Genomic DNA, 23,112 nt, shown 5'->3' with positions numbered 1-23,112 from the left:
GACGTTATTTTAGATGTGCAAGTGCCAGTCAAAAACACGCGGCGACGGCAATATGCAAACCAATTCGCTAGTTAACACCGGTCTTGTTGTGCGTGTTTCAAGCTCAAGAGCATCTCCAAGCAGAAAATGGTCAACAGCAACGTTCACACGGTTTCGTACTGCTCAAGTGCTGCACTAAAACGGTATGTTTCTTTTTCATATCTGGAAAAACACGACCGAGAGAGGAATCAAACACGCAATCTTCGGATACGAAGTCCGACGCCTTATCCATTAGGCCACACGGCCACTGACAAACAAGTGGAACTTATATACGACTCATCTCAAAACGCTCACACCACTGAGGAGTTGTGTTTTCGTTCTACACAGACGCTGCCCCTTGCTCTTTCCCACCCATTTGATACATTCAACCTGCTACGAGACCTACCAAATATAGACTGGGAAACTAAACCACACACTTTGTGCATTCGGAAATGTAAGGCAGGGCGTCCCTCGCCGCATTTGCTACGATGTCCATTTGCTACTTCTGCAGAAGTGGCGGCGACGGCGGCGGCGACGACGACGACGACGACGACGACGACGACGACGACGACGACGACGACAATCGCGGAAGGCTCTGAGATATGTGAGAAATACATCTATAAAATATATTTCAGACTGTCCCATCCCACCTTATGCTGTACCGCTTTGGCAAATGCTTTATCTGCGCCATTCGCCTTAATCACATCTGAGAGTAATTCTTAATAAAACGCCTCTCGCTAATTGTTAGTCATCCCAGATACTGTTTGCTATAAGGCCACGACGCGCAACTGATATCCAAAATTCGTCTGCCTTCTGTGAGGATCGAACTCACGACCCCTGGTTTACTAGACCAGTGCTCTGCCACTGAGCTAAAGAGGCGCGGCCTAGCGGTACTTTTGCGTACTTCATCCTTACGGTCGTCTGGATCATCAGACTTCAGCTGACAACACTTCATATTACCGTCTAATATTTGCAGCTATGGCGACCCATTACTGCTTGCCTCCACATCTGACACGTAAAGGAAGTGCTCTCCAAATAACACCACTTGCATTTCAGAACATGTCTTTCACACATGTCTACAAAATCACCTTCACCTTCAAATACAGTTTCGTAACGACTGACGGAGACGTAGGCAAAGTTTAAAGTTGCTATTTCCATTACATCACGTTAATCAGAAAAACGGTAAGTTACATCTGCAGAGGAACAAAATTCCGTTCCTCCCCACGTGGGGCTCGAACCCACGACCCTGGGATTAAGAGCCTTATGTTCTACCGACTGAGCTAGCCGCGCTGCCTCGGTGAGTATATGCCGGTTAGCACGTCACACAGTACTCGTTTGGGTTGATTGGTCCCATACAGAACCTCCCCATGTTGCCTAATGTTTTCCTAACGTCACACTCGTCACGTAGTTCACTTTTATTTCATAATCATTTCTGAGAGGTAACAGAATTGCATGACAACCTGCAGAGCTAGTTTCGTCAAAATTAACACACATACTTGATGTGACTCATAAGCCGAACGAGTTACTTTCCGACGTTATTTTAGATGTGCAAGTGCCAGTCAAAAACACGCGGCGACGGCAATATGCAAACCAATTCGCTAGTTAACACCGGTCTTGTTGTGCGTGTTTCAAGCTCAAGAGCATCTCCAAGCAGAAAATGGTCAACAGCAACGTTCACACGGTTTCGTACTGCTCAAGTGCTGCACTAAAACGGTATGTTTCTTTTTCATATCTGGAAAAACACGACCGAGAGAGGAATCAAACACGCAATCTTCAGATACGAAATCCGACGCCTTATCCATTAGGCCACACGGTCACTGACAAACAAGTGGAACTTATATACGACTCATCTCAAAACGCTCACACCACTGAGGAGTTGTGTTTTCGTTCTACACAGACGCTGCCCCTTGCTCTTTCCCACCCATTTGATACATTCAACCTGCTACGAGACCTACCAAATATAGACTGGGAAACTAAACCACACACTTTGTGCATTCGGAAATGTAAGGCAGGGCGTCCCTCGCCGCATTTGCTACGATGTCCATTTGCTACTTCTGCAGAAGTGGCGGCGGCGACGACGACGACGACGACGACGACAACCGCGGAAGGCTCTGAGATATGTGAGAAATACATCTATAAAATATATTTCAGACTGTCCCATCCCATCTTATGCTGTACCGCTTTGGCAAATGCTTTATCTGCGCCATTCGCCTTAATCACATCTGAGAGTAATTCTTAATAAAACGCCTCTCGCTAATTGTTAGTCATCCCAGATACTGTTTGCTATAAGGCCACGACGCGCAACTGATATCCAAAATTCGTCTGCCTCCTGTGAGGATCGAACTCACGACCCCTGGTTTACTAGACCAGTGCTCTGCCACTGAGCTAAAGAGGCGCGGCCTAGCGGTACTTTTGCGTACTTCATCCTTACGGTCGTCTGGATCATCAGACTTCAGCTGACAACACTTCATATTACCGTCTAATATTTGCAGCTATGGCGACCCATTACTGCTTGCCTACACATCTGACACGTAAAGGAAGTGCTCTCCAAATAACACCACTTGCATTTCAGAACATGTCTTTCACACATGTCTACAAAATCACCTTCACCTTCAAATACAGTTTCGTAGCGACTGACGGAGACGTAGGCAAAGTTTAAAGTTGCTATTTCCATTACATCACGTTAATCAGAAAAACGGTAAGTTACATCTGCAGAGGAACAAAATTCCGTTCCTCCCCACGTGGGGCTCCAACCCACGACCCTGGGATTAAGAGCCTTATGTTCTACCGACTGAGCTAGCCGCGCTGCCTCGGTGAGTATATGCCGGTTAGCACGTCACACAGTACTCGTTTGGGTTGATTGGTCCCATACAGAACCTCCCCATGTTGCCTAATGTTTTCCTAACGTCACACTCGTCACGTAGTTCACTTTTATTTCATAATCATTTCTGAGAGGTAACAGAATTGCATGACAACCTGCAGAGCTAGTTTCGTCAAAATTAACACACATACTTGATGTGACTCATAAGCCGAACGAGTTACTTTCCGACGTTATTTTAGATGTGCAAGTGCCAGTCAAAAACACGCGGCGACGGCAATATGCAAACCAATTCGCTAGTTAACACCGGTCTTGTTGTGCGTGTTTCAAGCTCAAGAGCATCTCCAAGCAGAAAATGGTCAACAGCAACGTTCACACGGTTTCGTACTGCTCAAGTGCTGCACTAAAACGGTATGTTTGTTTTTCAGATCTGGAAAAACACGACCGAGAGAGGAATCAAACACGCAATCTTCGGATACGAAGTCCGACGCCTTATCCATTAGGCCACACGGTCACTGACAAACAAGTGGAACTTATATACGACTCATCTCAAAACGCTCACACCACTGAGGAGTTGTGTTTTCGTTCTACACAGACGCTGCCCCTTGCTCTTTCCCACCCATTTGATACATTCAACCTGCTACGAGACCTACCAAATATAGACTGGGAAACTAAACCACACACTTTGTGCATTCGGAAATGTAAGGCAGGGCGTCCCTCGCCGCATTTGCTACGATGTCCATTTGCTACTTCTGCAGAAGTGGCGGCGGCGGCGGCGGCGGCGGCGGCGACGACGACGACAACCGCGGAAGGCTCTGAGATATGTGAGAAATACATCTATAAAATATATTTCAGACTGTCCCATCCCATCTTATGCTGTACCGCTTTGGCAAATGCTTTATCTGCGCCATTCGCCTTAATCACATCTGAGAGTAATTCTTAATAAAACGCCTCTCGCTAATTGTTAGTCATCCCAGATACTGTTTGCTATAAGGCCACGACGCGCAACTGATATCCAAAATTCGTCTGCCTCCTGTGAGGATCGATCTCACGACCCCTGGTTTACTATACCAGTGCTCTGCCACTGAGCTAAAGAGGCGCGGCCTAGCGGTACTTTTGCGTACTTCATCCTTACGGTCGTCTGGATCATCAGACTTCAGCTGACAACACTTCATATTACCGTCTAATATTTGCAGCTATGGCGACCCATTACTGCTTGCCTACACATCTGACACGTAAAGGAAGTGCTCTCCAAATAACACCACTTGCATTTCAGAACATGTCTTTCACACATGTCTACAAAATCACCTTCACCTTCAAATACAGTTTCGTAGCGACTGACGGAGACGTAGGCAAAGTTTAAAGTTGCTATTTCCATTACATCACGTTAATCAGAAAAACGGTAAGTTACATCTGCAGAGGAACAAAATTCCGTTCCTCCCCACGTGGGGCTCCAACCCACGACCCTGGGATTAAGAGCCTTATGTTCTACCGACTGAGCTAGCCGCGCTGCCTCGGTGAGTATATGCCGGTTAGCACGTCACACAGTACTCGTTTGGGTTGATTGGTCCCATACAGAACCTCCCCATGTTGCCTAATGTTTTCCTAACGTCACACTCGTCACGTAGTTCACTTTTATTTCATAATCATTTCTGAGAGGTAACAGAATTGCATGACAACCTGCAGAGCTAGTTACGTCAAAATTAACACACATACTTGATGTGACTCATAAGCCGAACGAGTTACTTTCCGACGTTATTTTAGATGTGCAAGTGCCAGTCAAAAACACGCGGCGACGGCAATATGCAAACCAATTCGCTAGTTAACACCGGTCTTGTTGTGTGTGTTTCAAGCTCAAGAGCATCTCCAAGCAGAAAATGGTCAACAGCAACGTTCACACGGTTTCGTACTGCTCAAGTGCTGCACTAAAACGGTATGTTTCTTTTTCAGATCTGGAAAAACACGACCGAGAGAGGAATCAAACACGCAATCTTCGGATACGAAGTCCGACGCCTTATCCATTAGGCCACACGGTCACTGACAAACAAGTGGAACTTATATACGACTCATCTCAAAACGCTCACACCACTGAGGAGTTGTGTTTTCGTTCTACACAGACGCTGCCCCTTGCTCTTTCCCACCCATTTGATACATTCAACCTGCTACGAGACCTACCAAATATAGACTGGGAAACTAAACCACACACTTTGTGCATTCGGAAATGTAAGGCAGGGCGTCCCTCGCCGCATTTGCTACGATGTCCATTTGCTACTTCTGCAGAAGTGGCGGCGGCGGCGGCGACGACGACGACGACGACGACAACCGCGGAAGGCTCTGAGATATGTGAGAAATACATCTATAAAATATATTTCAGACTGTCCCATCCCACCTTATGCTGTACCGCTTTGGCAAATGCTTTATCTGCGCCATTCGCCTTAATCACATCTGAGAGTAATTCTTAATAAAACGCCTCTCGCTAATTGTTAGTCATCCCAGATACTGTTTGCTATAAGGCCACGACGCGCAACTGATATCCAAAATTCGTCTGCCTCCTGTGAGGATCGAACTCACGACCCCTGGTTTACTAGACCAGTGCTCTGCCACTGAGCTAAAGAGGCGCGGCCTAGCGGTACTTTTGCGTACTTCATCCTTACGGTCGTCTGGATCATCAGACTTCAGCTGACAACACTTCATATTACCCTCTAATATTTGCAGCTATGGCGACCCATTACTGCTTGCCTACACATCTGACACGTAAAGGAAGTGCTCTCCAAATAACACCACTTGCATTTCAGAACATGTCTTTCACACATGTCTACAAAATCACCTTCACCTTCAAATACAGTTTCGTAGCGACTGACGGAGACGTAGGCAAAGTTTAAAGTTGCTATTTCCATTACATCACGTTAATCAGAAAAACGGTAAGTTACATCTGCAGAGGAACAAAATTCCGTTCCTCCCCACGTGGGGCTCGAACCCACGACCCTGGGATTAAGAGCCTTATGTTCTACCGACTGAGCTGGCCGCGCTGCCTCGGTGAGTACATGCCGGTTAGCACGTCACACAGTACTCGTTTGGGTTGATTGGTCCCATACAGAACCTCCCCATGTTGCCTAATGTTTTCCTAACGTCACACTCGTCACGTAGTTCACTTTTATTTCATAATCATTTCTGAGAGGTAACAGAATTGCATGACAACCTGCAGAGCTAGTTTCGTCAAAATTAACACACATACTTGATGTGACTCATAAGCCGAACGAGTTACTTTCCGACGTTATTTTAGATGTGCAAGTGCCAGTCAAAAACACGCGGCGACGGCAATATGCAAACCAATTCGCTAGTTAACACCGGTCTTGTTGTGTGTGTTTCAAGCTCAAGAGCATCTCCAAGCAGAAAATGGTCAACAGCAACGTTCACACGGTTTCGTACTGCTCAAGTGCTGCACTAAAACGGTATGTTTCTTTTTCAGATCTGGAAAAACACGACCGAGAGAGGAATCAAACACGCAATCTTCGGATACGAAGTCCGACGCCTTATCCATTAGGCCACACGGTCACTGACAAACAAGTGGAACTTATATACGACTCATCTCAAAACGCTCACACCACTGAGGAGTTGTGTTTTCGTTCTACACAGACGCTGCCCCTTGCTCTTTCCCACCCATTTGATACATTCAACCTGCTACGAGACCTACCAAATATAGACTGGGAAACTAAACCACACACTTTGTGCATTCGGAAATGTAAGGCAGGGCGTCCCTCGCGGCATTTGCTACGATGTCCATTTGCTACTTCTGCAGAAGTGGCGGCGGCGGCGGCGACGACGACGACGACAACCGCGGAAGGCTCTGAGATATGTGAGAAATACATCTATAAAATATATTTCAGACTGTCCCATCCCACCTTATGCTGTACCGCTTTGGCAAATGCTTTATCTGCGCCATTCGCCTTAATCACATCTGAGAGTAATTCTTAATAAAACGCCTCTCGCTAATTGTTAGTCATCCCAGATACTGTTTGCTATAAGGCCACGACGCGCAACTGATATCCAAAATTCGTCTGCCTCCTGTGAGGATCGAACTCACGACCCCTGGTTTACTAGACCAGTGCTCTGCCACTGAGCTAAAGAGGCGTGGCCTAGCGGTACTTTTGCGTACTTCATCCTTACGGTCGTCTGGATCATCAGACTTCAGCTGACAACACTTCATATTACCCTCTAATATTTGCAGCTATGGCGACCCATTACTGCTTGCCTACACATCTGACACGTAAAGGAAGTGCTCTCCAAATAACACCACTTGCATTTCAGAACATGTCTTTCACACATGTCTACAAAATCACCTTCACCTTCAAATACAGTTTCGTAGCGACTGACGGAGACGTAGGCAAAGTTTAAAGTTGCTATTTCCATTACATCACGTTAATCAGAAAAACGGTAAGTTACATCTGCAGAGGAACAAAATTCCGTTCCTCCCCACGTGGGGCTCGAACACACGACCCTGGGATTAAGAGCCTTATGTTCTACCGACTGAGCTAGCCGCGCTGCCTCGGTGAGTATATGCCGGTTAGCACGTCACACAGTACTCGTTTGGGTTGATTGGTCCCATACAGAACCTCCCCATGTTGCCTAATGTTTTCCTAACGTCACACTCGTCACGTAGTTCACTTTTATTTCATAATCATTTCTGAGAGGTAACAGAATTGCATGACAACCTGCAGAGCTAGTTTCGTCAAAATTAACACACATACTTGATGTGACTCATAAGCCGAACGAGTTACTTTCCGACGTTATTTTAGATGTGCAAGTGCCAGTCAAAAACACGCGGCGACGGCAATATGCAAACCAATTCGCTAGTTAACACCGGTCTTGTTGTGTGTGTTTCAAGCTCAAGAGCATCTCCAAGCAGAAAATGGTCAACAGCAACGTTCACACGGTTTCGTACTGCTCAAGTGCTGCACTAAAACGGTATGTTTCTTTTTCAGATCTGGAAAAACACGACCGAGAGAGGAATCAAACACGCAATCTTCGGATACGAAGTCCGACGCCTTATCCATTAGGCCACACGGTCACTGACAAACAAGTGGAACTTATATACGACTCATCTCAAAACGCTCACACCACTGAGGAGTTGTGTTTTCGTTCTACACAGACGCTGCCCCTTGCTCTTTCCCACCCATTTGATACATTCAACCTGCTACGAGACCTACCAAATATAGACTGGGAAACTAAACCACACACTTTGTGCATTCGGAAATGTAAGGCAGGGCGTCCCTCGCGGCATTTGCTACGATGTCCATTTGCTACTTCTGCAGAAGTGGCGGCGGCGGCGACGACGACGACGACGACGACGAATGCGACGACGACGACGACGACGACAACCGCGGAAGGCTCTGAGATATGTGAGAAATACATCTATAAAATATATTTCAGACTGTCCCATCCCACCTTATGCTGTACCGCTTTGGCAAATGCTTTATCTGCGCCATTCGCCTTAATCACATCTGAGAGTAATTCTTAATAAAACGCCTCTCGCTAATTGTTAGTCATCCCAGATACTGTTTGCTATAAGGCCACGACGCGCAACTGATATCCAAAATTCGTCTGCCTCCTGTGAGGATCGAACTCACGACCCCTGGTTTACTAGACCAGTGCTCTGCCACTGAGCTAAAGAGGCGCGGCCTAGCGGTACTTTTACGTACTTCATCCTTACGGTCGTCTGGATCATCAGACTTCAGCTGACAACACTTCATATTACCGTCTAATATTTGCAGCTATGGCGACCCATTACTGCTTGCCTACACATCTGACACGTAAAGGAAGTGCTCTCCAAATAACACCACTTGCATTTCAGAACATGTCTTTCACACATGTCTACAAAATCACCTTCACCTTCAAATACAGTTTCGTAGCGACTGACGGAGACGTAGGCAAAGTTTAAAGTTGCTATTTCCATTACATCACGTTAATCAGAAAAACGGTAAGTTACATCTGCAGAGGAACAAAATTCCGTTCCTCCCCACGTGGGGCTCCAACCCACGACTCTGGGATTAAGAGCCTTATGTTCTACCGACTGAGCTAGCCGCGCTGCCTCGGTGAGTATATGCCGGTTAGCACGTCACACAGTACTCGTTTGGGTTGATTGGTCCCATACAGAACCTCCCCATGTTGCCTAATGTTTTCCTAACGTCACACTCGTCACGTAGTTCACTTTTATTTCATAATCATTTCTGAGAGGTAACAGAATTGCATGACAACCTGCAGAGCTAGTTTCGTCAAAATTAACACACATACTTGATGTGACTCATAAGCCGAACGAGTTACTTTCCGACGTTATTTGAGATGTGCAAGTGCCAGTCAAAAACACGCGGCGACGGCAATATGCAAACCAATTCGCTAGTTAACACCGGTCTTGTTGTGCGTGTTTCAAGCTCAAGAGCATCTCCAAGCAGAAAATGGTCAACAGCAACGTTCACACGGTTTCGTACTGCTCAAGTGCTGCACTAAAACGGTATGTTTCTTTTTCATATCTGGAAAAACACGACCGAGAGAGGAATCAAACACGCAATCTTCGGATACGAAGTCCGACGCCTTATCCATTAGGCCACACGGTCACTGACAAACAAGTGGAACTTATATACGACTCATCTCAAAACGCTCACACCACTGAGGAGTTGTGTTTTCGTTCTACACAGACGCTGCCCCTTGCTCTTTCCCACCCATTTGATACATTCAACCTGCTACGAGACCTACCAAATATAGACTGGGAAACTAAACCACACACTTTGTGCATTCGGAAATGTAAGGCAGGGCGTCCCTCGCCGCATTTGCTACGATGTCCATTTGCTACTTCTGCAGAAGTGGCGGCGGCGGCGACGACGACGACGACCACGACGACGACGACGACGACAACCGCGGAAGGCTCTGAGATATGTGAGAAATACATCTATAAAATATATTTCAGACTGTCCCATCCCACCTTATGCTGTACCGCTTTGGCAAATGCTTTATCTGCGCCATTCGCCTTAATCACATCTGAGAGTAATTCTTAATAAAACGCCTCTCGCTAATTGTTAGTCATCCCAGATACTGTTTGCTATAAGGCCACGACGCGCAACTGATATCCAAAATTCGTCTGCCTCCTGTGAGGATCGAACTCACGACCCCTGGTTTACTAGACCAGTGCTCTGCCACTGAGCTAAAGAGGCGCGGCCCAGCGGTACTTTTGCGTACTTCATCCTTACGGTCGTCTGGATCATCAGACTTCAGCTGACAACACTTCATATTACCGTCTAATATTTGCAGCTATGGCGACCCATTACTGCTTGCCTACACATCTGACACGTAAAGGAAGTGCTCTCCAAATAACACCACTTGCATTTCAGAACATGTCTTTCACACATGTCTACAAAATCACCTTCACCTTCAAATACAGTTTCGTAGCGACTGACGGAGACGTAGGCAAAGTTTAAAGTTGCTATTTCCATTACATCACGTTAATCAGAAAAACGGTAAGTTACATCTGCAGAGGAACAAAATTCCGTTCCTCCCCACCTGGGGCTCGAACCCACGACCCTGGGATTAAGAGCCTTATGTTCTACCGACTGAGCTAGCCGCGCTGCCTCGGTGTGTATATGCCGGTTAGCACGTCACACAGTACTCGTTTGGGTTGATTGGTCCCATACAGAACCTCCCCATGTTGCCTAATGTTTTCCTAACGTCACACTCGTCACGTAGTTCACTTTTATTTCATAATCATTTCTGAGAGGTAACAGAATTGCATGACAACCTGCAGAGCTAGTTTCGTCAAAATTAACACACATACTTGATGTGACTCATAAGCCGAACGAGTTACTTTCCGACGTTATTTGAGATGTGCAAGTGCCAGTCAAAAACACGCGGCGACGGCAATATGCAAACCAATTCGCTAGTTAACACCGGTCTTGTTGTGCGTGTTTCAAGCTCAAGAGCATCTCCAAGCAGAAAATGGTCAACAGCAACGTTCACACGGTTTCGTACTGCTCAAGTGCTGCACTAAAACGGTATGTTTCTTTTTCATATCTGGAAAAACACGACCGAGAGAGGAATCAAACACGCAATCTTCGGATACGAAGTCCGACGCCTTATCCATTAGGCCACACGGTCACTGACAAACAAGTGGAACTTATATACGACTCATCTCAAAACGCTCACACCACTGAGGAGTTGTGTTTTCGTTCTACACAGACGCTGCCCCTTGCTCTTTCCCACCCATTTGATACATTCAACCTGCTACGAGACCTACCAAATATAGACTGGGAAACTAAACCACACACTTTGTGCATTCGGAAATGTAAGGCAGGGCGTCCCTCGCCGCATTTGCTACGATGTCCATTTGCTACTTCTGCAGAAGTGGCGGCGGCGGCGACGACGACGACGACCACGACGACGACGACGACAACCGCGGAAGGCTCTGAGATATGTGAGAAATACATCTATAAAATATATTTCAGACTGTCCCATCCCACCTTATGCTGTACCGCTTTGGCAAATGCTTTATCTGCGCCATTCGCCTTAATCACATCTGAGAGTAATTCTTAATAAAACGCCTCTCGCTAATTGTTAGTCATCCCAGATACTGTTTGCTATAAGGCCACGACGCGCAACTGATATCCAAAATTCGTCTGCCTCCTGTGAGGATCGAACTCACGACCCCTGGTTTACTAGACCAGTGCTCTGCCACTGAGCTAAAGAGGCGCGGCCTAGCGGTACTTTTGCGTACTTCATCCTTACGGTCGTCTGGATCATCAGACTTCAGCTGACAACACTTCATATTACCGTCTAATATTTGTAGCTATGGCGACCCATTACTGCTTGCCTACACATCTGACACGTAAAGGAAGTGCTCTCCAAATAACACCACTTGCATTTCAGAACATGTCTTTCACACATGTCTACAAAATCACCTTCACCTTCAAATACAGTTTCGTAGCGACTGACGGAGACGTAGGCAAAGTTTAAAGTTGCTATTTCCATTACATCACGTTAATCAGAAAAACGGTAAGTTACATCTGCAGAGGAACAAAATTCCGTTCCTCCCCACCTGGGGCTCGAACCCACGACCCTGGGATTAAGAGCCTTATGTTCTACCGACTGAGCTAGCCGCGCTGCCTCGGTGTGTATATGCCGGTTAGCACGTCACACAGTACTCGTTTGGGTTGATTGGTCCCATACAGAACCTCCCCATGTTGCCTAATGTTTTCCTAACGTCACACTCGTCACGTAGTTCACTTTTATTTCATAATCATTTCTGAGAGGTAACAGAATTGCATGACAACCTGCAGAGCTAGTTTCGTCAAAATTAACACACATACTTGATGTGACTCATAAGCCGAACGAGTTACTTTCCGACGTTATTTTAGATGTGCAAGTGCCAGTCAAAAACACGCGGCGACGGCAATATGCAAACCAATTCGCTAGTTAACACCGGTCTTGTTGTGCGTGTTTCAAGCTCAAGAGCATCTCCAAGCAGAAAATGGTCAACAGCAACGTTCACACGGTTTCGTACTGCTCAAGTGCTGCACTAAAACGGTATGTTTGTTTTTCAGATCTGGAAAAACACGACCGAGAGAGGAATCAAACACGCAATCTTCGGATACGAAGTCCGACGCCTTATCCATTAGGCCACACGGTCACTGACAAACAAGTGGAACTTATATACGACTCATCTCAAAACGCTCACACCACTGAGGAGTTGTGTTTTCGTTCTACACAGACGCTGCCCCTTGCTCTTTCCCACCCATTTGATACATTCAACCTGCTACGAGACCTACCAAATATAGACTGGGAAACTAAACCACACACTTTGTGCATTCGGAAATGTAAGGCAGGGCGTCCCTCGCCGCATTTGCTACGATGTCCATTTGCTACTTCTGCAGAAGTGGCGGCGGCGGCGACGACGACGACGACGACGACGACGACGACAACCGCGGAAGGCTCTGAGATATGTGAGAAATACGTCTATAAAATATATTTCAGACTGTCCCATCCCACCTTATGCTGTACCGCTTTGGCAAATGCTTTATCTGCGCCATTCGCCTTAATCACATCTGAGAGTAATTCTTAATAAAACGCCTCTCGCTAATTGTTAGTCATCCCAGATACTGTTTGCTATAAGGCCACGACGCGCAACTGATATCCAAAATTCGTCTGCCTCCTGTGAGGATCGAACTCACGACCCCTGGTTTACTAGACCAGTGCTCTGCCACTGAGCTAAAGAGGCGCGGCCTAGCGGTACTTTTGCGTACTTCATCCTTACGGTCGTCTGGATCATCAGACTTCAGCTGACAACACTTCATATTACCGTCTAATATTTGCAGCTATGGCGACCCATTACTGCTTGCCTACACATCTGACACGTAAAGGAAGTGCTCTCCAAGTAACACCACTTGCATTTCAGAACATGTCTTTCACACATGTCTACAAAATCACCTTCACCTTCAAATACAGTTTCGTAGCGACTGACGGAGACGTAGGCAAAGTTTAAAGTTGCTATTTCCATTACATCACGTTAATCAGAAAAACGGTAAGTTACATCTGCAGAGGAACAAAATTCCGTTCCTCCCCACGTGGGGCTCCAACCCACGACCCTGGGATTAAGAGCCTTATGTTCTACCGACTGAGCTAGCCGCGCTGCCTCGGTGAGTATATGCCGGTTAGCACGTCACACAGTACTCGTTTGGGTTGATTGGTCCCATACAGAACCTCCCCATGTTGCCTAATGTTTTCCTAACGTCACACTCGTCACGTAGTTCACTTTTATTTCATAATCATTTCTGAGAGGTAACAGAATTGCATGACAACCTGCAGAGCTAGTTTCGTCAAAATTAACACACATACTTGATGTGACTCATAAGCCGAACGAGTTACTTTCCGACGTTATTTTAGATGTGCAAGTGCCAGTCAAAAACACGCGGCGACGGCAATATGCAAACCAATTCGCTAGTTAACACCGGTCTTGTTGTGCGTGTTTCAAGCTCAAGAGCATCTCCAAGCAGATAATGGTCAACAGCAACGTTCACACGGTTTCGTACTGCTCAAGTGCTGCACTAAAACGGTATGTTTCTTTTTCATATCTGGAAAAACACGACCGAGAGAGGAATCAAACACGCAATCTTCGGATACGAAGTCCGACGCCTTATCCATTAGGCCACACGGTCACTGACAAACAAGTGGAACTTATATACGACTCATCTCAAAACGCTCACACCACTGAGGAGTTGTGTTTTCGTTCTACACAGACGCTGCCCCTTGCTCTTTCCCACCCATTTGATACATTCAACCTGCTACGAGACCTACCAAATATAGACTGGGAAACTAAACCACACACTTTGTGCATTCGGAAATGTAAGGCAGGGCGTCCCTCGCCGCATTTGCTACGATGTCCATTTGCTACTTCTGCAGAAGTGGCGGCGGCGGCGGCGACGACGACGACAACCGCGGAAGGCTCTGAGATATGTGAGAAATACATCTATAAAATATATTTCAGACTGTCCCATCCCACCTTATGCTGTACCGCTTTGGCAAATGCTTTATCTGCGCCATTCGCCTTAATCACATCTGAGAGTAATTCTTAATAAAACGCCTCTCGCTAATTGTTAGTCATCCCAGATACTGTTTGCTATAAGGCCACAACGCGCAACTGATATCCAAAATTCGTCTGCCTCCTGTGAGGATCGAACTCACGACCCCTGGTTTACTAGACCAGTGCTCTGCCACTGAGCTAAAGAGGCGCGGCCTAGCGGTACTTTTGCGTACTTCATCCTTACGGTCGTCTGGATCATCAGACTTCAGCTGACAACACTTCATATTACCGTCTAATATTTGCAGCTATGGCGACCCATTACTGCTTGCCTACACATCTGACACGTAAAGGAAGTGCTCTCCAAATAACACCACTTGCATTTCAGAACATGTCTTTCACACATGTCTACAAAATCGCCTTCACCTTCAAATACAGTTTCGTAGCGACTGACGGAGACGTAGGCAAAGTTTAAAGTTGCTATTTCCATTACATCACGTTAATCAGAAAAACGGTAAGTTACATCTGCAGAGGAACAAAATTCCGTTCCTCCCCACGTGGGGCTCGAACCCACGACCCTGGGATTAAGAGCCTTATGTTCTACCGACTGAGCTAGCCGCGCTGCCTCGGTGAGTATATGCCGGTTAGCACGTCACACAGTACTCGTTTGGGTTGATTGGTCCCATACAGAACCTCCCCATGTTGCCTAATGTTTTCCTAACGTCACACTCGTCACGTAGTTCACTTTTATTTCATAATCATTTCTGAGAGGTAACAGAATTGCATGACAACCTGCAGAGCTAGTTTCGTCAAAATTAACACACATACTTGATGTGACTCATAAGCCGAACGAGTTACTTTCCGACGTTATTTTAGATGTGCAAGTGCCAGTCAAAAACACGCGGCGACGGCAATATGCAAACCAATTCGCTAGTTAACACCGGTCTTGTTGTGCGTGTTTCAAGCTCAAGAGCATCTCCAAGCAGAAAATGGTCAACAGCAACGTTCACACGGTTTCGTACTGCTCAAGTGCTGCACTAAAACGGTATGTTTCTTTTTCATATCTGGAAAAACACGACCGAGAGAGGAATCAAACACGCAATCTTCGGATACGAAGTCCGACGCCTTATCCATTAGGCCACACGGTCACTGACAAACAAGTGGAACTTATATACGACTCATCTCAAAACGCTCACACCACTGAGGAGTTGTGTTTTCGTTCTACACAGACGCTGCCCCTTGCTCTTTCCCACCCATTTGATACATTCAACCTGCTACGAGACCTACCAAATATAGACTGGGAAACTAAACCACACACTTTGTGCATTCGGAAATGTAAGGCAGGGCGTCCCTCGCCGCATTTGCTACGATGTCCATTTGCTACTTCTGCAGAAGTGGCGGCGGCGGCGACGACGACGACGACGACGACGACGACGACGACGACGACGACGACAACCGCGGAAGGCTCTGAGATATGTGAGAAATACATCTATAAAATATATTTCAGACTGTCCCATCCCACCTTATGCTGTACCGCTTTGGCAAATGCTTTATCTGCGCCATTCGCCTTAATCACATCTGAGAGTAATTCTTAATAAAACGCCTCTCGCTAATTGTTAGTCATCCCAGATACTGTTTGCTATAAGGCCACGACGCGCAACTGATATCCAAAATTCGTCTGCCTCCTGTGAGGATCGAACTCACGACCCCTGGTTTACTAGACCAGTGCTCTGCCACTGAGCTAAAGAGGCGCGGCCTAGCGGTACTTTTGCGTACTTCATCCTTACGGTCGTCTGGATCATCAGACTTCAGCTGACAACACTTCATATTACCGTCTAATATTTGCAGCTATGGCGACCCATTACTGCTTGCCTACACATCTGACACGTAAAGGAAGTGCTCTCCAAATAACACCACTTGCATTTCAGAACATGTCTTTCACACATGTCTACAAAATCACCTTCACCTTCAAATACAGTTTCGTAGCGACTGACGGAGACGTAGGCAAAGTTTAAAGTTGCTATTTCCATTACATCACGTTAATCAGAAAAACGGTAAGTTACATCTGCAGAGGAACAAAATTCCGTTCCTCCCCACGTGGGGCTCGAACCCACGACCCTGGGATTAAGAGCCTTATGTTCTACCGACTGAGCTAGCCGCGCTGCCTCGGTGAGTATATGCCGGTTAGCACGTCACACAGTACTCGTTTGGGTTGATTGGTCCCATACAGAACCTCCCCATGTTGCCTAATGTTTTCCTAACGTCACACTCGTCACGTAGTTCACTTTTATTTCATAATCATTTCTGAGAGGTAACAGAATTGCATGACAACCTGCAGAGCTAGTTTCGTCAAAATTAACACACATACTTGATGTGACTCATAAGCCGAACGAGTTACTTTCCGACGTTATTTTAGATGTGCAAGTGCCAGTCAAAAACACGCGGCGACGGCAATATGCAAACCAATTCGCTAGTTAACACCGGTCTTGTTGTGCGTGTTTCAAGCTCAAGAGCATCTCCAAGCAGAAAATGGTCAACAGCAACGTTCACACGGTTTCGTACTGCTCAAGTGCTGCACTAAAACGGTATGTTTCTTTTTCATATCTGGAAAAACACGACCGAGAGAGGAATCAAACACGCAATCTTCGGATACGAAGCCCGACGCCTTATCCATTAGGCCACACGGTCACTGACAAACAAGTGGAACTTATATACGACTCATCTCAAAACGCTCACACCACTGAGGAGTTGTGTTTTCGTTCTACACAGACGCTGCCCCTTGCTCTTTCCCACCCATTTGATACATTCAACCTGCTACGAGACCTACCAAATATAGACTGGGAAACTAAACCACACACTTTGTGCATTCGGAAATGTAAGGCAGGGCGTCCCTCGCCGCATTTGCTACGATGTCCATTTGCTACTTCTGCAGAAGTGGCGGCGGCGACGACGACGACGACGACGACGACGACGACAACCGCGGAAGGCTCTGAGATATGTGAGAAATACATCTATAAAATATATTTCAGACTGTCCCATCCCACCTTATGCTGTACCGCTTTGGCAAATGCTTTATCTGCGCCATTCGCCTTAATCACATCTGAGAGTAATTCTTAATAAAACGCCTCTCGCTAATTGTTAGTCATCCCAGATACTGTTTGCTATAAGGCCACGACGCGCAACTGATATCCAAAATTCGTCTGCCTCCTGTGAGGATCGAACTCACGACCCCTGGTTTACTAGACCAGTGCTCTGCCACTGAGCTAAAGAGGCGCGGCCTAGCGGTACTTTTGCGTACTTCATCCTTACGGTCGTCTGGATCATCAGACTTCAGCTGACAACACTTCATATTACCGTCTAATATTTGCAGCTATGGCGACCCATTACTGCTTGCCTACACATCTGACACGTAAAGGAAGTGCTCTCCAAATAACACCACTTGCATTTCAGAACATGTCTTTCACACATGTCTACAAAATCACCTTCACCTTCAAATACAGTTTCGTAGCGACTGACGGAGACGTAGGCAAAGTTTAAAGTTGCTATTTCCATTACATCACGTTAATCAGAAAAACGGTAAGTTACATCTGCAGAGGAACAAAATTCCGTTCCTCCCCACGTGGGGCTCGAACCCACGACCCTGGGATTAAGAGCCTTATGTTCTACCGACTGAGCTAGCCGCGCTGCCTCGGTGAGTATATGCCGGTTAGCACGTCACACAGTACTCGTTTGGGTTGATTGGTCCCATACAGAACCTCCCCATGTTGCCTAATGTTTTCCTAACGTCACACTCGTCACGTAGTTCACTTTTATTTCATAATCATTTCTGAGAGGTAACAGAATTGCATGACAACCTGCAGAGCTAGTTTCGTCAAAATTAACACACATACTTGATGTGACTCATAAGCCGAACGAGTTACTTTCCGACGTTATTTTAGATGTGCAAGTGCCAGTCAAAAACACGCGGCGACGGCAATATGCAAACCAATTCGCTAGTTAACACCGGTCTTGTTGTGCGTGTTTCAAGCTCAAGAGCATCTCCAAGCAGAAAATGGTCAACAGCAACGTTCACACGGTATCGTACTGCTCAAGTGCTGCACTAAAACGGTATGTTTCTTTTTCATATCTGGAAAAACACGACCGAGAGAGGAATCAAACACGCAATCTTCGGATACGAAGTCCGACGCCTTATCCATTAGGCCACACGGTCACTGACAAACAAGTGGAACTTATATACGACTCATCTCAAAACGCTCACACCACTGAGGAGTTGTGTTTTCGTTCTACACAGACGCTGCCCCTTGCTCTTTCCCACCCATTTGATACATTCAACCTGCTACGAGACCTACCAAATATAGACTGGGAAACTAAACCACACACTTTGTGCATTCGGAAATGTAAGGCAGGGCGTCCCTCGCCGCATTTGCTACGATGTCCATTTGCTACTTCTGCAGAAGTGGCGGCGGCGGCGGCGACGACGACGACGACGACGACGACGACGACAACCGCGGAAGGCTCTGAGATATGTGAGAAATACATCTATAAAATATATTTCAGACTGTCCCATCCCACCTTATGCTGTACCGCTTTGGCAAATGCTTTATCTGCGCCATTCGCCTTAATCACATCTGAGAGTAATTCTTAATAAAACGCCTCTCGCTAATTGTTAGTCATCCCAGATACTGTTTGCTATAAGGCCACGACGCGCAACTGATATCCAAAATTCGTCTGCCTCCTGTGAGGATCGAACTCACGACCCCTGGTTTACTAGACCAGTGCTCTGCCACTGAGCTAAAGAGGCGTCGCCTAGCGGTACTTTTGCGTACTTCATCCTTACGGTCGTCTGGATCATCAGACTTCAGCTGACAACACTTCATATTACCGTCTAATATTTGCAGCTATGGCGACCCATTACTGCTTGCCTACACATCTGACACGTAAAGGAAGTGCTCTCCAAATAACACCACTTGCATTTCAGAACATGTCTTTCACACATGTCTACAAAATCACCTTCACCTTCAAATACAGTTTCGTAGCGACTGACGGAGACGTAGGCAAAGTTTAAAGTTGCTATTTCCATTACATCACGTTAATCAGAAAAACGGTAAGTTACATCTGCAGAGGAACAAAATTCCGTTCCTCCCCACGTGGGGCTCCAACCCACGACCCTGGGATTAAGAGCCTTATGTTCTACCGACTGAGCTAGCCGCGCTGCCTCGGTGAGTATATGCCGGTTAGCACGTCACACAGTACTCGTTTGGGTTGATTGGTCCCATACAGAACCTCCCCATGTTGCCTAATGTTTTCCTAACGTCACACTCGTCACGTAGTTCACTTTTATTTCATAATCATTTCTGAGAGGTAACAGAATTGCATGACAACCTGCAGAGCTAGTTTCGTCAAAATTAACACACATACTTGATGTGACTCATAAGCCGAACGAGTTACTTTCCGACGTTATTTTAGATGTGCAAGTGCCAGTCAAAAACACGCGGCGACGGCAATATGCAAACCAATTCGCTAGTTAACACCGGTCTTGTTGTGCGTGTTTCAAGCTCAAGAGCATCTCCAAGCAGAAAATGGTCAACAGCAACGTTCACACGGTTTCGTACTGCTCAAGTGCTGCACTAAAACGGTATGTTTCTTTTTCATATCTGGAAAAACACGACCGAGAGAGGAATCAAACACGCAATCTTCGGATACGAAGTCCGACGCCTTATCCATTAGGCCACACGGTCACTGACAAACAAGTGGAACTTATATACGACTCATCTCAAAACGCTCACACCACTGAGGAGTTGTGTTTTCGTTCTACACAGACGCTGCCCCTTGCTCTTTCCCACCCATTTGATACATTCAACCTGCTACGAGACCTACCAAATATAGACTGGGAAACTAAACCACACACTTTGTGCATTCGGAAATGTAAGGCAGGGCGTCCCTCGCCGCATTTGCTACGATGTCCATTTGCTACTTCTGCAGAAGTGGCGGCGGCGGCGACGACGACGACGACGACGACGACGACGACGACGACGACGACAACCGCGGAAGGCTCTGAGATATGTGAGAAATACATCTATAAAATATATTTCAGACTGTCCCATCCCACCTTATGCTGTACCGCTTTGGCAAATGCTTTATCTGCGCCATTCGCCTTAATCACATCTGAGAGTAATTCTTAATAAAACGCCTCTCGCTAATTGTTAGTCATCCCAGATACTGTTTGCTATAAGGCCACGACGCGCAACTGATATCCAAAATTCGTCTGCCTCCTGTGAGGATCGAACTCACGACCCCTGGTTTACTAGACCAGTGCTCTGCCACTGAGCTAAAGAGGCGCGGCCTAGCGGTACTTTTGCGTACTTCATCCTTACGGTCGTCTGGATCATCAGACTTCAGCTGACAACACTTCATATTACCGTCTAATATTTGCAGCTATGGCGACCCATTACTGCTTGCCTACACATCTGACACGTAAAGGAAGTGCTCTCCAAATAACACCACTTGCATTTCAGAACATGTCTTTCACACATGTCTACAAAATCACCTTCACCTTCAAATACAGTTTCGTAGCGACTGACGGAGACGTAGGCAAAGTTTAAAGTTGCTATTTCCATTACATCACGTTAATCAGAAAAACGGTAAGTTACATCTGCAGAGGAACAAAATTCCGTTCCTCCCCACGTGGGGCTCCAACCCACGACCCTGGGATTAAGAGCCTTATGTTCTACCGACTGAGCTAGCCGCGCTGCCTCGGTGAGTATATGCCGGTTAGCACGTCACACAGTACTCGTTTGGGTTGATTGGTCCCATACAGAACCTCCCCATGTTGCCTAATGTTTTCCTAACGTCACACTCGTCACGTAGTTCACTTTTATTTCATAATCATTTCTGAGAGGTAACAGAATTGCATGACAACCTGCAGAGCTAGTTTCGTCAAAATTAACACACATACTTGATGTGACTCATAAGCCGAACGAGTTACTTTCCGACGTTATTTTAGATGTGCAAGTGCCAGTCAAAAACACGCGGCGACGGCAATATGCAAACCAATTCGCTAGTTAACACCGGTCTTGTTGTGCGTGTTTCAAGCTCAAGAGCATCTCCAAGCAGAAAATGGTCAACAGCAACGTTCACACGGTTTCGTACTGCTCAAGTGCTGCACTAAAACGGTATGTTTCTTTTTCATATCTGGAAAAACACGACCGAGAGAGGAATCAAACACGCAATCTTCGGATACGAAGTCCGACGCCTTATCCATTAGGCCACACGGTCACTGACAAACAAAAGGAACTTATATACGACTCATCTCAAAACGCTCACACCACTGAGGAGTTGTGTTTTCGTTCTACACAGACGCTGCCCCTTGCTCTTTCCCACCCATTTGATACATTCAACCTGCTACGAGACCTACCAAATATAGACTGGGAAACTAAACCACAAACTTTGTGCATTCGGAAATGTAAGGCAGGGCGTCCCTCGCCGCATTTGCTACGATGTCCATTTGCTACTTCTGCAGAAGTGGCGGCGGCGGCGACGACGACGACGACGACGACGACGACGACGACGACGACGACGACGACAACCGCGGAAGGCTCTGAGATATGTGAGAAATACGTCTATAAAATATATTTCAGACTGTCCCATCCCACCTTATGCTGTACCGCTTTGGCAAATGCTTTATCTGCGCCATTCGCCTTAATCACATCTGAGAGTAATTCTTAATAAAACGCCTCTCGCTAATTGTTAGTCATCCCAGATACTGTTTGCTATAAGGCCACGACGCGCAACTGATATCCAAAATTCGTCTGCCTCCTGTGAGGATCGAACTCACGACCCCTGGTTTACTAGACCAGTGCTCTGCCACTGAGCTAAAGAGGCGCGGCCTAGCGGTACTTTTGCGTACTTCATCCTTACGGTCGTCTGGATCATCAGACTTCAGCTGACAACACTTCATATTACCGTCTAATATTTGCAGCTATGGCGACCCATTACTGCTTGCCTACACATCTGACACGTAAAGGAAGTGCTCTCCAAATAACACCACTTGCATTTCAGAACATATCTTTCACACATGTCTACAAAATCACCTTCACCTTCAAATACAGTTTCGTAGCGACTGACGGAGACGTAGGCAAAGTTTAAAGTTGCTATTTCCATTAGATCACGTTAATCAGAAAAACGGTAAGTTACATCTGCAGAGGAACAAAATTCCGTTCCTCCCCACGTGGGGCTCGAACCCACGACCCTGGGATTAAGAGCCTTATGTTCTACCGACTGAGCTAGCCGCGCTGCCTCGGTGAGTATATGCCGGTTAGCACGTCACACAGTACTCGTTTGGGTTGATTGGTCCCATACAGAACCTCCCCATGTTGCCTAATGTTTTCCTAACGTCACACTCGTCACGTAGTTCACTTTTATTTCATAATCATTTCTGAGAGGTAACAGAATTGCATGACAACCTGCAGAGCTAGTTTCGTCAAAATTAACACACATACTTGATGTGACTCATAAGCCGAACGAGTTACTTTCCGACATTATTTTAGATGTGCAAGTGCCAGTCAAAAACACGCGGCGACGGCAATATGCAAACCAATTCGCTAGTTAACACCGGTCTTGTTGTGCGTGTTTCAAGCTCAAGAGCATCTCCAAGCAGAAAATGGTCAACAGCAACGTTCACACGGTTTCGTACTGCTCAAGTGCTGCACTAAAACGGTAT

The 23,112-nt window shown here is 46.4% G+C and overlaps 15 non-coding genes across 15 annotated transcripts; all 15 read right to left on the bottom strand.

The window, feature by feature from the left end:
• Window positions 1-825: 825 nt before the first annotated feature.
• Window positions 826-897, bottom strand: Trnat-agu (transfer RNA threonine (anticodon AGU)). The gene has a single exon. It is a non-coding gene; the product is annotated as a tRNA-Thr (tRNA).
• Window positions 898-2,341: 1,444 nt separating this feature from the next.
• Window positions 2,342-2,413, bottom strand: Trnat-agu (transfer RNA threonine (anticodon AGU)). The gene has a single exon. It is a non-coding gene; the product is annotated as a tRNA-Thr (tRNA).
• A 1,450-nt stretch (window positions 2,414-3,863) lies between these two features.
• On the bottom strand, window positions 3,864-3,935 carry Trnat-agu (transfer RNA threonine (anticodon AGU)). Its single transcript has one exon. It is a non-coding gene; the product is annotated as a tRNA-Thr (tRNA).
• A 1,447-nt stretch (window positions 3,936-5,382) lies between these two features.
• Trnat-agu (transfer RNA threonine (anticodon AGU)) lies at window positions 5,383-5,454 on the bottom strand. The gene has a single exon. It is a non-coding gene; the product is annotated as a tRNA-Thr (tRNA).
• A 1,441-nt stretch (window positions 5,455-6,895) lies between these two features.
• Trnat-agu (transfer RNA threonine (anticodon AGU)) lies at window positions 6,896-6,967 on the bottom strand. Its single transcript has one exon. It is a non-coding gene; the product is annotated as a tRNA-Thr (tRNA).
• Window positions 6,968-8,438: 1,471 nt separating this feature from the next.
• Trnat-agu (transfer RNA threonine (anticodon AGU)) lies at window positions 8,439-8,510 on the bottom strand. Its single transcript has one exon. It is a non-coding gene; the product is annotated as a tRNA-Thr (tRNA).
• A 1,459-nt stretch (window positions 8,511-9,969) lies between these two features.
• Window positions 9,970-10,041, bottom strand: Trnat-agu (transfer RNA threonine (anticodon AGU)). The gene has a single exon. It is a non-coding gene; the product is annotated as a tRNA-Thr (tRNA).
• A 1,456-nt stretch (window positions 10,042-11,497) lies between these two features.
• On the bottom strand, window positions 11,498-11,569 carry Trnat-agu (transfer RNA threonine (anticodon AGU)). Its single transcript has one exon. It is a non-coding gene; the product is annotated as a tRNA-Thr (tRNA).
• A 1,453-nt stretch (window positions 11,570-13,022) lies between these two features.
• Trnat-agu (transfer RNA threonine (anticodon AGU)) lies at window positions 13,023-13,094 on the bottom strand. The gene has a single exon. It is a non-coding gene; the product is annotated as a tRNA-Thr (tRNA).
• Window positions 13,095-14,532: 1,438 nt separating this feature from the next.
• On the bottom strand, window positions 14,533-14,604 carry Trnat-agu (transfer RNA threonine (anticodon AGU)). The gene has a single exon. It is a non-coding gene; the product is annotated as a tRNA-Thr (tRNA).
• A 1,468-nt stretch (window positions 14,605-16,072) lies between these two features.
• Window positions 16,073-16,144, bottom strand: Trnat-agu (transfer RNA threonine (anticodon AGU)). The gene has a single exon. It is a non-coding gene; the product is annotated as a tRNA-Thr (tRNA).
• A 1,450-nt stretch (window positions 16,145-17,594) lies between these two features.
• Trnat-agu (transfer RNA threonine (anticodon AGU)) lies at window positions 17,595-17,666 on the bottom strand. Its single transcript has one exon. It is a non-coding gene; the product is annotated as a tRNA-Thr (tRNA).
• Window positions 17,667-19,122: 1,456 nt separating this feature from the next.
• Window positions 19,123-19,194, bottom strand: Trnat-agu (transfer RNA threonine (anticodon AGU)). Its single transcript has one exon. It is a non-coding gene; the product is annotated as a tRNA-Thr (tRNA).
• A 1,465-nt stretch (window positions 19,195-20,659) lies between these two features.
• On the bottom strand, window positions 20,660-20,731 carry Trnat-agu (transfer RNA threonine (anticodon AGU)). The gene has a single exon. It is a non-coding gene; the product is annotated as a tRNA-Thr (tRNA).
• Window positions 20,732-22,202: 1,471 nt separating this feature from the next.
• Trnat-agu (transfer RNA threonine (anticodon AGU)) lies at window positions 22,203-22,274 on the bottom strand. The gene has a single exon. It is a non-coding gene; the product is annotated as a tRNA-Thr (tRNA).
• Between the last annotated feature and the right edge of the window lie 838 nt (window positions 22,275-23,112).

The sequence above is a fragment of the Schistocerca gregaria genome, chromosome 4 (assembly GCF_023897955.1).
Source record: "Schistocerca gregaria isolate iqSchGreg1 chromosome 4, iqSchGreg1.2, whole genome shotgun sequence".
Classification (NCBI taxonomy): Eukaryota; Metazoa; Arthropoda; class Insecta; order Orthoptera; family Acrididae; genus Schistocerca; species Schistocerca gregaria.
The sequence above is the reverse complement of the archived record's forward strand: the minus strand, read 5'-3'. Positions and strand labels throughout refer to the sequence as shown.